A 16,955-nucleotide genomic window follows, 5' to 3' on the forward strand; every position below is an offset into this window, starting at 1 on the left:
CATGACAATGTGTGGGAAAATGAATTATCCCAGGAGTTCTCTGGTGGAGGTTTCAGTCTGTTGTGTTTGTGCGCTACTACAAATCACCTTACTGTCCTTGGCAAACCTGACACCTGGAATTGTTTTCATTGTTTAGTTTTTTTCCCTTCCAATAATTGGTGTACATGTGATTTCTGAGTACACTGTCATAATGATGGGGGACGTTTTTCTTTTTGATGGTTCAAATTGTGTGGGAGCATTGGCGCTCAGCCTTTATTAGAAAAAGAAAAACTCCCCTTCCAGTTATGGTGTTATGTGATTGCATCAGGAACAAGGCAGCGTGGGAACATCACTGAGCTTCCTAACCCCACGCATCATCCAATCAAAGTGATGCCGATCACGTGACAAAGGAATGTTCTGCATCTTTTGTTTTAACAGCCGCAGCACTTGTGGACGTGAGAGCAATTTTGCATACTATAGAAGACTCACAATCTTGGTGCTTCGCCTATTTATTCTCCTCCAGAGTTATTCCCAAACAGGATTTGTAGGCACGTCGTTTCTGCGTCTTTTAAATCACTTCAAATAATGTTGAAGCCTTTTTCACCCAAAGTGGGCATGAATCTAATGGCATCATTTGGGCCTGTGCACATCAAGAGAATCAACCGCTTCCCCCCCTTTACGCTTAGGTTTGTGAGAAAAGTGGAAAACAAAAGGGCGGCTCAGTGAAGCGCATCTCGCTAAGCTAGCTGAATAGAGGGGCCCCTTTCATGGCTGTTTATGAGCACCCCTCTTGAAAAACACACATACAAATCACATCCAGTTCTTCCAATGGCTCATCTGGTAGGAGGACGGTGGCAGGAAGGGAGGGAAGTGGAATCTCATGAGGCCTCGTTCGCTCCCTTTTCATCTTTTCCATTGGATGGGTTTCCGCCTGGTGTCCCCCAGTTTTATTATTGCAACCAACAGTTTGTTGTCATGGGGTGCATGAGAAGAAATTGTGTGTCACTGCTGAAAATATTTCACCAAACCCTGCTCGAGTCACTTTCTTTTGGTGTGGCCAAATACAAAACCATTCATTCATTTTCTATACCCACTTACTCCAATCACGGGGGAGCTGGAGCCTATCCCAGTACTCAAAGGGCATGAGGCGGGTACACTCTGGACAGGACGCCATGCAAAGCCATAAAAGCCATTATTATCAACACAAAGCTAAAGGTTCACTGCTTAAATATTGAATCTTTCATCTTGACCATTACAACATGTTCATATTGGGGGTTTTAGACACAGATCCTGGCATCCGTCCATCTGCGGGAGACGATAGTGTAGCGTCCAGTTTTTTTATTTTTGCTTTTTTGTTTGTTTTTTTATACACTTTTCCCATTCAATTTCAAATTATTTCATTTATATAGTGCCAAATCACAAAAAAGCTGCCTCAAGGTGCTTCACACAAGTAAGGTCTAACCCAGGAGTGGGCAGTCATGTGCCATGAAGGGCCGAGACACTGCAGGTTTTCCTTTCAACCAATCACTTCAGCAGGTGATTTCATTCATGATCAGGTGTCTCAGCAGCTGATTTCATTGACGATCAGGTGTTTATGTTCAAGGGAGAAGCTCATCAGCAGCCCACCTGCTGAGGTAACTGGTTGCAAGGAAAACCTGCAGTGTCTTGGCCCTTGTTGCCCACCCTTGGTCTAACCTTATCAACCCCTAGAGCAAGCGCACAGGTGACAGTGGTGATGGTTTGAGGAAGAAACCTCAAGCAGACCAGACTCAAAGGGGTGACCCTCTGCTTGGGCCATGCTACCAACACAGTTGACAATACAAATATACAGGAAATTTTTGTCTTTTGCTTCTATCTGCACCTGCATGAATGACTTATCAGTCCAATGTGCAAGTGACAATTTCTGCTGTATTTGTTGCAAGTGTACTGTGATGCCTGCTGAGGCTGCCGCTGTCGCTCCTTCCTCCTAGCTCGTTGCTCAGAAAGGCCTTGGTTCCTCTCCTGCTCAACCCTCTGTGCACCTGTTCTGACAGTAAGGCACCAGGCTGCACAGTCCTCTGCACACTGCTTCCATGTGTTGACATTTTCATATCCTTCTTGCAGACATCCTTGAAATGCAGGTGTGGCCGACCAGCCAAATGAGTGCACTCTGCCAGCTCAAAGTACAGTAGATCTTTAGGAATGTGGCCCGGATCCGCCAACGAAGGTGCCTTTTGCCAAGAATGGGGAACATGCTGCTCATGTTGGCACGTTCCAAGACCTCTGTGTTGGGCACCTTGTCCTGCCATCCGATGTGCAGAATTTGTCTAAGGCACCTCAGATGGTAGCTGTTGAGCTTTTCCTCATGTCTGGTGTAGGCGGTCCATGCCTCTCTACTATAGAAGAGTGTGCTGAGCACGCAGGTCTGGTATTGTCTTCTCAGTGAGGCTGGAGTTGTTCCAGACTCTGTGGCTTAGTCTTGCCATAACTGCTGCTGTCTTCACAATCCTACTGTTCATCTCTGCATCAATGGAGAGTGCGTCAGAGATGGTTGACCCAAGGTATGTGAAGTGTTCCACGACTTCCAGGCACAGATCAGCCCATGAATACGTCCATAATCCATAGCATTCGGCAGTATGCGCTCTATGTTTATAACATCGAGCTGTTTTTACTGTGACATATTGACCAATGCAGATTTGCAGAAAAATTTTAAAGAAAAAAAAAATCAGGTGAAGGTGGGGTGTAATATGGCAGTGAAATGACCTCCAACTTCTAAAAAAATGGACAGAAGTGATGAAATAAATAAATAAAAATATGAATTATGGTCGAGGTCAAACACAAGATTGACATTTCAGATTTCATCGATCTGGTCTCACAAATTGTGCAGTAGTTCATGACTTGTGTCAAGTAGAACCTGCCTTGCCTCTTGTTTTTCAGTGTAGTGCTAATTTTCTTTTTAAAAATGTGCTAACATTACACTTGCAAGGTTAAATTATCTTTGCAAAAACTTTGAATAGCAACCTTATGTTAAAAATAACCCATATCATCAGAATATATTAGTTGCTCATTAACAAACTCAACAAATTGCTACATGCTAATTGTTCAAGCTAGCTAGCTTAAGGAAGCATGGGTAAGGCTAATTACCTTTCTCTCCAGTTCAGCTGCTAACTTAATAATAAGTTTTTGGGTTGGAATGTATTTTTACTATCCAATTTTGCAGCATACAAATAGTAAGTTGATTTTTTGAACCCTGAGCAGTTTCTGGCTGTTTTTTTTTTTTTGTTTTTTTTTTTTGTTTTTTACTGCTGCCATATTTTTCATCATTGTGAGCTTATATTTAATAGCACAATCATGGAGACAAGTACAGAGAACGGATGATGTCATACATCTTTAAAGGAAGAAGCATGAAATTATTTCATAATCTGTAGTAGAAATGTGAAAAAAATATGAAATCCATGTAAAGACATTTTTTCAGTGTTAGCAATAATGGGGAAAATAATGTGGATTCCACTTGTTTCCATATCATATATAATGTATATTTGTACAACTTTCTGTTGTGACAGTATCTCTCTGTTCTTTCCCTCCTCTCCTCTCTGCTCCAGCCGACAGTTTAGTTCAAGATTCATTGAATTTTTGTCATGTAACTGTTGGTCTGAGCTCAGTCATTCAATACTTCACAGGTGCAATAAGGAGCACAGAGTTCCTGGTTTGTAATAGAATACGGACAGAGGAATGTGTTTTTTATGCTTTTTAATTTTTTTTTTTTTTTTGTTATTTGCAATTCGACAAATGGGATAAAAGTGGTTTTAATTAAATACCGCTATTTTAATGGGGCTATTCCACATCCTTCCTGTTTAATCCCAAATAGCAAGTCGGGGCACATGTTGAAGCATCGCAACTTCTTGATCCATCTTTGTCAAGAACAAACTTGGTACGTAGTACTCACAACCATCACCGGCACCAGATTTGAAATCAATCCAATTTTTTGAACTGTACAAAAATTTCATCTTGATTCTCAAAATCGCTGATAGTACATGGTATCACGTCCAGGTATATGTATTCTTAACAGCTTCAATCATGTTCAGACTTCTTTAAATGGGGTACACATTGTGACAACACCTTGAACCGTGTTTGGTACTCCATCGGGATAAAAATTTGAAAACAAAATGGCATTTGTTGCGGTTTTTGTTCATAGTTGAACAGCTCGCTCATGTCTGGCCGAGGGCCCAGCTCCTTTCTTTCATTTTCAGACAGGTTGCCAGTTGTGCACTTTATAAGCCAGCTTGGTAAGAGACAAGCTGAATTAAGCTGTTTCCTCAAGTTTTTGCACATTTTTGGATCATGGGCAATCGTAGTAGAACGGTGCCCCGTGGAATAGTCCTGTTAGCTTAAATTATTTTTTCTTTCCTCTGACGAAAGTATTCAGTCCACATGATTAGTTCATGAAGTCTTTGAATTTTGATGATAATTACTGTATTTATAGTTTCTGGTACTGATAAATGGTGCAGTTTTGTAATTTTTTTTAAATAAAAAATATAACTTTTATTTAACTAGCTAAAAAGCACATTGAGGGTGACCTGGCTAAGAAAGAAAGTCAGAAAGAAAGTATTATTTAAAGACAGTACACCTTTCAGATGTACTTGCAGGTTGTGGGGCACAAAATTTTAAAATACAGCTGAATTCATAATTTAGAAGAACAGGCTCATATCACCTAAAGAATCCATGTCATCAAAATATTTGCTTGTAAAAAAGATCAGCATCCCATGTAGATGTAAATTAAAATTCAAAGTTTTCAGCTAGTTGACAGTAGGGCTGTACAATATGGCCAAATAATCGTATCTCAATATTGTCATATCAATATGATATACAATATGACTATGATTTGATACAAAGTGCAAAGTGATTTGACACTTGGAATAATTTGCATCACTTTTTACCAAAATTAGAGCAACTCTTTACCTTTTGACCCCTGTACAAACTGAAATTGACCTTTGTCACCATTCTTGCTGTTTTACCCCAAAACTCCATAACATTCAGTCATAGATAGTCCAAACTACACCTTTTTGGAATATTTATAACCAGACAAGTAATGTGATGTAGTTTTCAATTTGATTGGAGCATTTTAAAATTTTGACCCCTGTGTAATTCTTCAATTGACCCTATCTGGCCGCCTATTGAAAATTCAAATGGCCAGTTGGTTTTTTTAAAGTGTAGTGTCTAAGCTGTATTTGTGCTGAATTTGATGCTCGTATCACCATTTGAAGGATTGTTTCAGTTATAAGCCAACAGAGCATGAACCAGCTGCTGTCTGTTAGCTTAAACATGTGTATATAAGGCAACCAGAATTAAAGGAGAAATACTGCTTTTAACAACTTGGACCTCATTTCTGGCATAAAATACGGCTGTTTACTCACCAATATAAGTTTGGTGTGATTAGAAGTCCATAGTTCAAATGACATGTTCAGTTCAAATCTGAAGCAAACATTTTTCTTCTACTAAGGTGGATTAGAACTTTTTGTGGTACACAGCACCAACTACTGAACAGGAGGAAGCTAGAAGTCAATGTGACTCACTAATTTCAAAATGCAGCTCTTTCAACCAGATGTGTGGTGCCGTGACATGTCAATCATCTTTGTCCAATCAGATTTCAGGGGAGTCCAGTGAAACCCTGGCCTCCTCTCTAGCTTCACCCATGGCAGGAAGTGTTCAACATTTGACATTTCCTGTTTCACTGTGACTGAAAATTTGGCAGTTCCTGTTTGAGTGTGAGCTTGCCGATTACTGGGGATCTCGTCTGTCAATCCAGGAAGTGTCGATCCAGGAAGTGTTCAACATTTGACATTTCCTGTTTCACTGTGACTGAAAATTTGGCACTTCCTGTTTGAGTGTGAGCTTGCCGATTCCATGGGATCTCGTCTGTCAATCCAGGAAGTGTCGATCCAGGAAATGTTTGATGTTTGACATTTCCTGTTTCAGTGTGGATTAAAAATTTTGGCACTTTTTGTTTGGGCAACAGCATACCATGAGCGAGTTTCACGCCGCTGTGTGTCACTTCGCTTGTAGTATTTTTTAGAATAAATGCAAGGTATTTCTGAAGTGTTTTGACAACAGTTTATATCCCAGTACAGCACAATGATGAGCTAATATTTGTAGTCGCACACATTTCATACATTGTTTACTCACTGTATGTTTACTTTTGTACTTTTGTTTACTTTAGGTGGTGTCGTAGATGTGACGTCTCACATCGCCAGCACTTGCTACCACACATGACATGACTGCCATCTCAGAGGTTGTGTTTGGTTGTGATTGAGTATGGGCATGATGTTCCATGTCAAGAAGTCAACCAATGGTGAATTTAATATAAACTCAAGTGAATGTGTTGCTCCGTAGGGTGAATTTGGACAAAGGCTTGAAGCAATTACCGTTAATTTTCACAACCAAGAAGCAACTATGGCTACAGCTTTCGTCACTTTAACACCCTTCATGTCCAAGATGGTTGTCGGTGGCTAAACCAAATTCTAGTTGTCAGTTTATACCTGCTCACAATGTGTATTTCTGTACAGTAAGTGTGAGCCTGAACTCTTCAAAGAGAATTTGTGCTTGTGGTAACTTGCAAACTCCAAGCCTCTTACCTAGGGTGAGACATCGAGGTCATGGAGCTGACAACCTTTTAACAAATTGCAAGTCATCCGACCACGAAGTAGCTTTTCTCGTAACTACCTTTTCCGCTCTGTGTCATACCTTGTTCAACAGGTAGGGTTTGATGGACAGGAGGAATGCAGGTTGAGGGATTTGTTTTGTAATGGCCAGTCATTCTTTGAGTGTTCTTAAGTAAACAGAGCAATGCTGTGTCCTGTTTTTACGGTTTTCACATGTCACTGTTCAAACTCTCAAACAGGCTGGTACCCAAGTGTACATGGAGGAGAGCAAACAGTTCTCTAATACTTCACCGCTCTGACCTTCTGCTAACTTGTTACACACACACACACACACACACACACACACACACACACACACACACACACACACACACACACACACACACACACACACACACACACACACACACACACACACACACACCTTTGATTAAAAGGTCTGTTTTTACTTTTAAAAAGTACTGCAGTACAGCATTGAGGTGCCAAAAGGTGTATGAAATGTTTATTTTCCTCTTGGATTTGTGTCATTTATTGCATAGCTGGTTGAGCAAAACAACATTTGTACTTTTCGTATGACCAAGTGTCATTGTAATTTTATTGGCGGTTTTGTAGAGGAAGGTATAAGCTAGAGCAGGTAGCTGAATGGATATGGAGCTGGACTGTCAGTAATATTTGCTTTCTGCTCATGCTGCCCATCTTTGTCTTTGGAAAAGACAATTGTGTCAGTCCATCCAGCTGTAAAAGGGGACCAGCCTTGACTGGGAAACTAGCCTGTGTTGGACTGGTTTCCCGTCTAGTGGGAGTATTAGACTCTCATCTACCTTATGCTACGGAATCTGGAGAAAAGCACCAGTACCAACAGGCATTAAGGCCCATATTGGACTTATTTCTTCATAGAGGAAGTAGCTCAATGAGATAGGAGTTTGATTCACATAAGCGAGGTCGGCGCCACCTCAATTTGTACTTCTGTGACTGGCTGCTCGGTGACAACATGCTCGGTCTGTTGAAATCAGATGGTTTTGTTTTGTCTCTAAAGTGCTTCTATCAGCCAGCTGATAGCTCTCATTGTGTGGAACAGTGACATTTATACACCAAACTGACCTGAAATGACATGACAATTCAGTAAGGTATATCTTATATATTATATTCCAATTCTAAGGTGGAATTATGCTATTATATAAAGGTATATCTAAATATCTAAAAAGGAAGAGTAAAATAGGAGTGTAGAAAAGAGTAAAGTAGAGCCACTTAGGTGCCTGGTCTTGAGAACCAGAGATGTATGTGAACAAAATAACAGCACTGGCATGGTGGATATATGTTCTCTGACAATGTACATTCAGTTGACTTTATTGACGAGTCTTTGAAAAGTGACCAAATTACATGTATTGTGCCAAGTTCGGTGATGTTTTCACTGACAAAAAAAATGGCCCCTAGAGGGTGTTCAGGTAAAGGCCAACCTCAAGAATATGTAGACCTTGGTTGATTGCCAGTCACCCTACCTATATCCATAGACAAAACACTCCCAGTCCATGCAGCATTAATTGGGTACCCTTCACAGGGGAGGTAACTTGCGCTGGACTGGGGTCCCATCTGGTGTGTGTGTGTGTGTAGACTCTCATCTATTTCACAGTATGGATTTTGGAGGTAAATACTGGCGCTAACTAACCTAAGGCCCTACATAGGACTTACTTCTTGTAATTGTGCACCATTATATTAGGAAAACAAACTTAAATAGGGTTTAAAATAATTTAATTAGCTAACAAGTTGCCCCTGGTGTATCGTAATGTCTGATGTAGGTCTTTTCTATTTACCTCTTCAATCAGCCTGAAGATGGCATCTGTCATGTACAAAGGAACTCATGAAGTTTTGTGTTCTGGATCTGCTTCAAAATTGTTACTTTAATGGCATTTTCTAACATTGTTGCCTTATGACATCACGTTTTGTCTGTATGTGAACAAAATAACAGCACTGGCATGGTGGATATATGTTCTCTATCTTGTGTCACATAAAAAAGTAGGATTTGTGGACTTCTGGTGTCGCCGACTGAAGAGTCCCCCTTCAAAATCAGTTCGCCCTGCCTTCACTGCGCATGCGTCATTACCCGCGGTTCAAGGATTAACACGTCTTTTCTGCTTCAAACTGCACTCCAGTCATCATCTATCTCAGCGACAGATATCTGAAGCTTTTGTATAACAGTCATTTCCACATTAATCAGCATTATTTCATCATAAAAGATGGATGAAGAATCAGAGCGCCGCGGCTAACCGAGCTGCTCGCTGATGCGTTCACTACGTGTCGGTCATTTCAAAGCGTCACAGAATTTCGCAGAGTTTTTGCTTAAGACAGCCTCCTTTCTGCTTAAAACTGACTTTAGAATGATTTAAGAGGTTTTACTTTCATCATCTGATGGTTAATAATCACATTAATCCATTTGATCACTTTGGGTGAAGAGACTGTCTCAGTTGTCCTGTTGTGGTTCAAAATAACGCATGCACAGTGAAGCAAGGTGGACTGATTTTTAGGGGTGGACCATTCGGTCTGCGACACCAGTATTCCTTTGGCCCAAAACACTTGGCTTGCAAATCTTATCTGGCCCCTGGACTGCCAGTTTGAGACCCTTGTCATTGAGGATAAACAGTTTTTGAAAAAGGTTTTCATGTAATTCATACTCTTGATTGTGATAATGAATGATTTTTCCATTGTTTACACACCAGGGAAGGGCATTTGTTTCTAAAAAAGCGTCGGTCTCATAAACATGGGTGTTGGGTACTTTCTGCCATGCCGAAGTACTGAGTGTTCCGTTTCGGGCTCTGTGTGTGCCGTTTGTTCAAATACATGGAGAAAAAAAAGTGGGAAATCTGTGGGACGGTTTAAAAGCTCATAAAATAATAGATTTTGAAACACTTCTTTAGTTAAAACCAAACATGTAGAAACTGTGTAATGTCTATTTTTATTAATGGTATGAAAAAATATGCAGGAAACGTGCAGGGACTCCGAGCCCGTGCACAAACCGTTTTTAGGCCGATTTAGATATGTGCAAATGCGAATCAACGTTTTATTGCCCTTTTACACAAATGAACAGAGAATCAAACTGGACATATTTCTGTTCTGCTTGTTTAAAACGTGTCTCTGATACGTGAGGCATTCCTTTGGGGTTGTGTAACACGATTTGAGGCGAACAGAGAGGGTGAGTGAGAAATAAAGCAAGAGAGAGAGAGAGAGAGAGAAGCCTGTTTGCTGGTTTTCATGTCCTACTGTGCGCTCGTATTTCACAGTTGTGGGTAGGCAGCTTATCGTTGGCCTCCTCGGTTCTTTCCGTCATGCACGGCCGACCTTAATCTCTCATGTATACTATAAACCGCTCCTAATAACCCTGCACACGATTAAAGCAACATCTTAATAACAGCCTGCTGCATTATCAACTCACAGTGGGAAAATGAGTCGGGTTCGAGCTCACCTCTGTAATTGGACATGCGGCTCAGAACCTGCTCATCTCGTATACCTTTCAAAGGCAAAATACGTTTGTCTTATTTGTTTCCCATTTTGAAAATTGGAGATAATTAGAGATTTGACAAATTGTTAGCACATGACAGTAATTATGATCATTTTTCTTTCCACTGAATTATGACTGTAATTTGTTTGCTACTCATTCATTCACACCCGCCAGTTTAGGGTGTGAATGAATGCAGAAAAAGTTGGAAGAAGATACATGATTCAGTTTCATGTTAGATAATAAACAACTTGATTTTTTTAAGATTAATTTTTCATGCATTTTCACTTATGTTGATGGTGGCACACTATTCCTCACTCTGGAGTTGATTTTAGCACAGATTTGAGTGCAAAATTGACACTGCATGAACAACACAGACATATTTTTTGACAAGGAAGACATTTGATTATTTATTTATGCATTTAAATTTGCAGTACTGTACAAATGTCTTATGCACACTAATGTTTCTGGGCAAAAAGAAAAAGATTATTCTTGAATGACCACATTTAAAATATTTTAAATGTTAATTTACAAAAAATAAATAAATAAATTGCATTTTGCTGAATACGGATATTAAAAAACCTCACTACTGCATCGTCAGCAAAAGCTATAATAATTAATGAATTTATCAGCAGTAGAATGAGAAATAGAATTCTTTTATTGTCATTGTACACTGAAACACAACACAATTGTGGATGCACCCCTCCGTAAAGAGTTAAAAAGGTGAATGGAATATGCAAGACAGTAATATCAAAAATGTAAAAATTAATATACAACTACAAACATACAGAGCATAATATTTTTGTAAAACAGGGATAGTTCACACCTATTTTTCAGGTTAAATGTCATCTTCTGCTTTACACTCAATTATTTGACATTTCAGCTTTTTTGAATCCTTTTATTTATTATTTTTATTTATTTATTTTGCTTATTTGCTTTTGTTTTGTAAGATTTTTGAATTCTACTTTTGCCCAAAATCAATCATGGTGGGATTTACACTCACAACATTAAATATGACCTACATATTTCTACAAATATAGAAAACCTCAGTTTTTTTTGTTGTTTGTTTGTTTTTTGCAGTTTAAGCAAACTGCACCAACAACTTATGTGAATGTGAAAAACAAATGCACGACAAGCATTTGTTAAATATTTGCGCTAAATGTATTATTTATCAGCTGATTAAAAAAATAGTTTGACTTTTTCAGTTTGCAAAGGTGTGGCATGACAAATGGGAGCCACTGCTCTAGAGGGCGCTGTTTACTGAAGAAAGGTATTTTAGTTTTTGTCTTTCAGTGTACTGCTCTCACTTCTTTTATCTTATGCTTTCTCACAATCACAAATGTCAAATTTCTAAATATGCACAAGAACGTAAATGATGTGCGTCTGAAAATGTCTGTCGGTCTTTGAATTATGAACATTAATAGACTTTATAAAGCAAAGTAAGAAGAAACTATTCATAAGAAATATGACTCAAAATAAGATTGTATTTCATTTGAGGAACTAGTTGCTAATCTCTTGGAGAATGTGTGGTATGAATGCCCGGCTTCCTTGACGTGAGATCACGCCATTCTAATCCCTGCATGTGTGTGTCATCCTCCTCTCACTGCAGATACACACACACACACACACACACACACACACACACACACACACACACACACACACACACACACACACACACACACACACACACACACACACACACCTCCACGTGCATGTGCTTGCAGATGTTTAAACAAATGTCGCACCCAGTCCGGACAGATGATGAGCTATCAGTCAGACCTCCAGTGGAGGAATGGCGATGGCGGCAAATTCTTCGGTGCTGATGGTTACACCTGTGCTATTTGCTCTGGGGCGTCTTCACCAACCCGCCTCATTCAGGCTCTTACCCAGTATGGATACAGTAAACAAACACAGTTGCATCTTTATCTCAGGATTTCTATTCACTTTTTGCACTAAAAGTTAAACGTACAATCAAAAACTAGACTGGGACCCTCAGGGAGGGCATAACGTTACCACGTCTGAACAACCCTTGAGTTTTCTATTTGGGTTACTCACGTGATTTCATGTTTGTAGTTGACGCATTGATTTAGATTTCCATTTAACAAATATATGTAGTCCCAACTAAATTAAGTTAAATTATCTTGCATGGATATGCTTTTTTTTGAGTTGGGGCTACATATATTTATTAGATGGAAATCCTGCACATAATTTGAGTTCTTTCAATGAGTCTTTTTTTAGTGTATTTGTTATAATGCAGAAAATTAATTGATGTCACCACTGTGTGAAAGTACATTTTTATAGGTAGGGACTCACCAATATCAGTAATAGAATCCATATCAACTGGGGAATAACCCTGTTGTGTCTGATGATTTGCGGAGGTTCATGCTGGTTATACGGTCGCAAATAAAGCTTCGCAGTAAAACGTGTCGCCGTAAAACGCGTCGCCATAAAACGTGTGACCGTAAAACGACTATTTGCGTCCGTATAACAGCATGAACGTCCGCAAATCATCAGACACAGGGGGGTTATTCGCGTTCTAATCGATTTCCATCATTTGCACGGTTTATTTTTCTGTAGGTAATTCAGTTGGCGAGGCTTACCGTCGACTTGAGCCGAGGTAGTGTCACTCCAACAGCAGTCAGGGCGCGGAGTAATCCATCAAACATGAAAATCCATCAAATCCATCCAGTATGAAACGGTAATTCTCTATCAGAATCCACATCAATACTTTCATATTCTGCATCCAGACAATATTGCGCGGAGGACAGGAATGACATTCGACAGGAATGACATCTCGTCAGAACACCGGTCAGGGTGCGGCGTAATACATCCAAATGTAAAATGGTTGAATATTTTGCCACATTACCCCGATATTATACGGTCTGAAATCTCACACGCTTAACCAATCAGATTCACAGAAAAAAGGTAATTGGATTAGAATGCCATGTGACTCTCCCCCAAATTCCTATATTTACATGTACTCAACTGAAGAGCTTATGGAGTCACAAGATCACTGGACAGAGGTGTCTGGTGATCCAGATCCCTTTGCAAGACAGCAAAGCTCCAGATTTTTCCTGTCTTAGTGCTTCCTCACTTATTGTGTGGTTATGAGACTTGGATGCTAAATCATTGCCATAAGGCGGAGACTGGTCTCTTTGGAGGATCCTTGAGTACTGGTGGAACAACTTTCTCTCAAACGAATGGTTACTTACAGACTCAGATAATGTCTATCAGTTGTAATGTGAGGGAACATCAGCTATGACATTTTGGCCATCTGGCATGTTTCTCTAAGTATGATCAAGCAGTTGATACATGGTTACTTTTGAAAAATGGGTTTGGACTCGTTTTCTGCTGGGGAAGGCAGAACGGTTCCTGGGTGGTTGCCATCTGGAACCATCCAAGTTAGTTCTGTAGTGTGATGGATGTAGTAATGTGTGGCACCAGCACATGCTCCCAGATGTGAGTTAAAAGAATTGTAAGGTGAATGCAGTTATAGCTCTATACTATGAATCTGTCAAATGACAAATGCAACAAAGCTTAAGTAACACCGTTTTGCAAAACTAAATTAATGCATAAACATTATCCTCCCACCTTATCAGAAAGTCTCCTAGTGTCTTACAAGCTAATTGCAACTAATGTTCTCCAGCTGGAGCTTTGAGAAACAGAAGCCAAACACAGTAGATGCAGATTATATATATATATATATATATATATATATATATATATATATATATATATATATATATATATATATATATATATATATATATATCTTTGATGAAGTTGAGAAATGTCTTTTCCCCCTTTTCTGTCTCTGCAAAAGGAAGGGGTGTAACCACATTAGCTCACATGTAAGTTCTGTATCTCTGCAAAGCACCATGAATTTGCACATGCACATTGTTAAATAGAAATTGAAAGCAACAGCGTGTGTGCATTTAGAATATGATGAAAATTTAACGGCATTTCAATTTGTTGTGGTACATCCTTTAAGGATTAAAATCTGTGCACATCCAAAATTAACATTCAAGGTCAATTTATAGTTAAAACGTGATTTACTGTTTTTTGCTTCTTCACACACAGGAAGATGATCCTAATCAGTTCCCATCAGTAATGTGGATCAGTTTAAAATACAGTGTTAACTAGGTGTGGTGTCACATTGATATCAGGATGTTTCAATTTATTTTCATTTATACAGCGTCAAATCACAGCAAAGCTGCCTCAAAGCGCTTCACACAAGTAAGGTCTAACCATACCAACCCTAGAGCAAGCACACAGGCAACAGTGGTAAGGAAAACTCCCTTTGATGATGCTGAGGAAGAAACCTCAAGCAAACCAGACTCAAATGGGTGACCCTCTGCTTATGCCATTCTAACAGTTACAAGGTTTTTACAAAGTTTCACAAAGCTGAAGAAGCAGAAAACATGAAATTAAAACATCTGCTGCATCAGCTTCAGGCATGGTATCTCACAGTCTGTCCAGCATCCCGTGGTCTGTAGCTGCCAATCCTGTGTGATGCCCTCCGGTGCGGAAGGCATCGTACCGGAGGGCATCGCTTTTTTGTTTTTGTTTGCACAAAAACAAAAAAAGTCTATCAGTTTGAACATTAAATATCTTGTCTTTGTGGTGTATTCAATTGAATATATTGTAGTTGAACAGGATGCAAGATGGCTACTTTCCAAAGGACCTTCTCTATGGCGAACTAGCCCGAGGTAAGAGAAAGCTCGAGCGACCTTGTCTTAGATTCAAGGATGTCTGCAAAAGAGACATGAAGTCCACCAGCATCGATTCTGAGAACTGGGAAAAGCTTGCCCCCAATCGTACCATCTGGAGGCAAACTGTCAATGATGTCGTTGAGCTGGCAGAGCAACAAAGGGGAGCTAGCAATGAGGAGAGACGGAAGAGGCAGAAGGAGACTCCCATCACCTAGGCACATACCATCGTCTCACGAGACGGAAGGAGCCTACTATCTTGTCTTTGTGGTGTATTCAACTGAATATAGGTTGAAGAGGATTTGCAACTCATTGTATTCTGTTTTTATTTACATTTCACACAATGTCCCAACTTCATTGGAATTGGGGTTGTAAGTTTCTTGTGAGGATCCTGGTGTACTTGTATGGCTGGGGTGCCTGGCTGCCTTTTGTTTCTGTCTTCTGTTTTCTGTCTTCTGTTTTTCCTTCCAGGTGGCATGCGTTCAGGACTGAGTGGCTGTGTGGCTGAGTTATCAGGACCTCACCCTGATCACCTGAAGCTTGTCATGTGCAGCTCGTCAGGACCCACAGCTGTGGTGCATCTTTATGGATTGGGGCATGGTTGCATTTAAGTCTGGAGTACACAGTGTGTATTTGCCAGAGACTCGACCTTGTGACCAGACGGGTGAGATCGTCGTCTAGAGAGCCATCTCATCATCATGGATGCAGAGACTGTACCAGGTTTGATGCCATGGTCTGTGAAAGAGGAGGGGGTGAGGTCTCACGCTCGTCAGCACACTTCCTGAGGTACTTTAGGTTTTGTGACTAACATGAGTACAGTCAGTAGATGTGGTGTCCCTCACACCTTATTATATTGAGCTGTTATGTTAGTCGTTTAATCAGCTTCCACTGCAGTGGAGAATTGAACTGGGTGTTCCATGCCTGCAGGGTGGGAAGCTGATTGGTGATTAAGCCAGGAAGTGTTTGCTGTTTATGTACACCTTTGAGTGGTCTCTCTGTGTGTGGAGTGGTGGACTCACATGATGGTTTCTTCAGTCACAGACTCGGTTGGTCACGGCCACCTGGGGGGTGTCGGCGGGGTCCTTGGGTCCGAACTGTTCTGGCTCCGGACCGTTTGTGCTGCTGGGAGCGCACCGTCTTTCCACCTTGCCAGACCGCGCACTTATTTGTTTGTAATTCAGCACTCACTGTTATGTTATTAAATTCTATTATCCTTTGAACCGTGCTCTGCTTATTTTATACTGGGTCCTTCAAACGCTGGCCGGTTCTCCGCCCGCGTCCGACACATAACAGTACTGCTGGAATGACTGTGACAAATGAGAAGTTACTTTGGGAAACTAAGATGAGGAGGATCACTTGCATTGTGAGGGAGTGTCAGAGTCACCATTTTGGCCATGTGCCACATTTCTCTCCGCATGAGGCTGCAGATGGGTCATTGAGGGTTGAGGACTCAAGTCTCTAGAGGCCAAGGGAATGCCAATGCTTCATCTGGTTACAGCAGATAGATGATTAGCGTAGATATGTGGGATAGAATGGTTTTCTGCCTGGGTTGTTGCCTTCCAGGACTCAAGGGGGGTTCTGTAGTGTTGCGGCTGCAGCGTATCATGATATGTGTGCATGGTCCCATACTTGACTTGATTTGGTAAGGAGTTGGGCTACCAATATGTTGACATGGGTTCATTCCATGTCACACAACCAGTCAGATTTCTTCTATAGTCATACACTTCATCTTAAACTCCCCAGTATACGCAGTTATAAATGGGTGCCAGACTTGGCTGGGGGAGTGTTGGACCAGTAGGAGTCACAGATTCTCATTCACTTCTCACTACAAATTGCGGAGCTTAGCTCCAGCACCAACAAAACCAATACGTATAGCATTTACTTCTATCACATTGATTGTTTATGAAAAAATAGACATTACAAATAAGTTAAAGTGATGCCAAGCTGGCTCTGTTTTCACCTGGATCATCTCCACCTAAGAATTCCAGAAAAGTTGTACAATTCTAGAATTTTAAATTTAGAATTCTTTGAAAACATCTTAAAAAACAGAGAAGGGGTGATGACATAATGTTTGGCCTCATCCAATCCGATGGATGGCTAAGGCAAAGATGAAGTAAAATATTTGTGTATTTATAT

The 16,955-nt window shown here is 40.4% G+C and overlaps 1 long non-coding RNA gene across 1 annotated transcript in view; it reads left to right on the top strand.

Annotated features, from left to right (window-relative positions):
• Nucleotides 1-16,955, top strand: part of LOC117527614 — a 177,143-nt gene that overhangs the window by 101,978 nt on the left and 58,210 nt on the right. The gene's annotated exons all lie outside the window — the stretch shown is intronic.

This window comes from Thalassophryne amazonica, chromosome 16, assembly GCF_902500255.1.
Source record: "Thalassophryne amazonica chromosome 16, fThaAma1.1, whole genome shotgun sequence".
Classification (NCBI taxonomy): Eukaryota; Metazoa; Chordata; class Actinopteri; order Batrachoidiformes; family Batrachoididae; genus Thalassophryne; species Thalassophryne amazonica.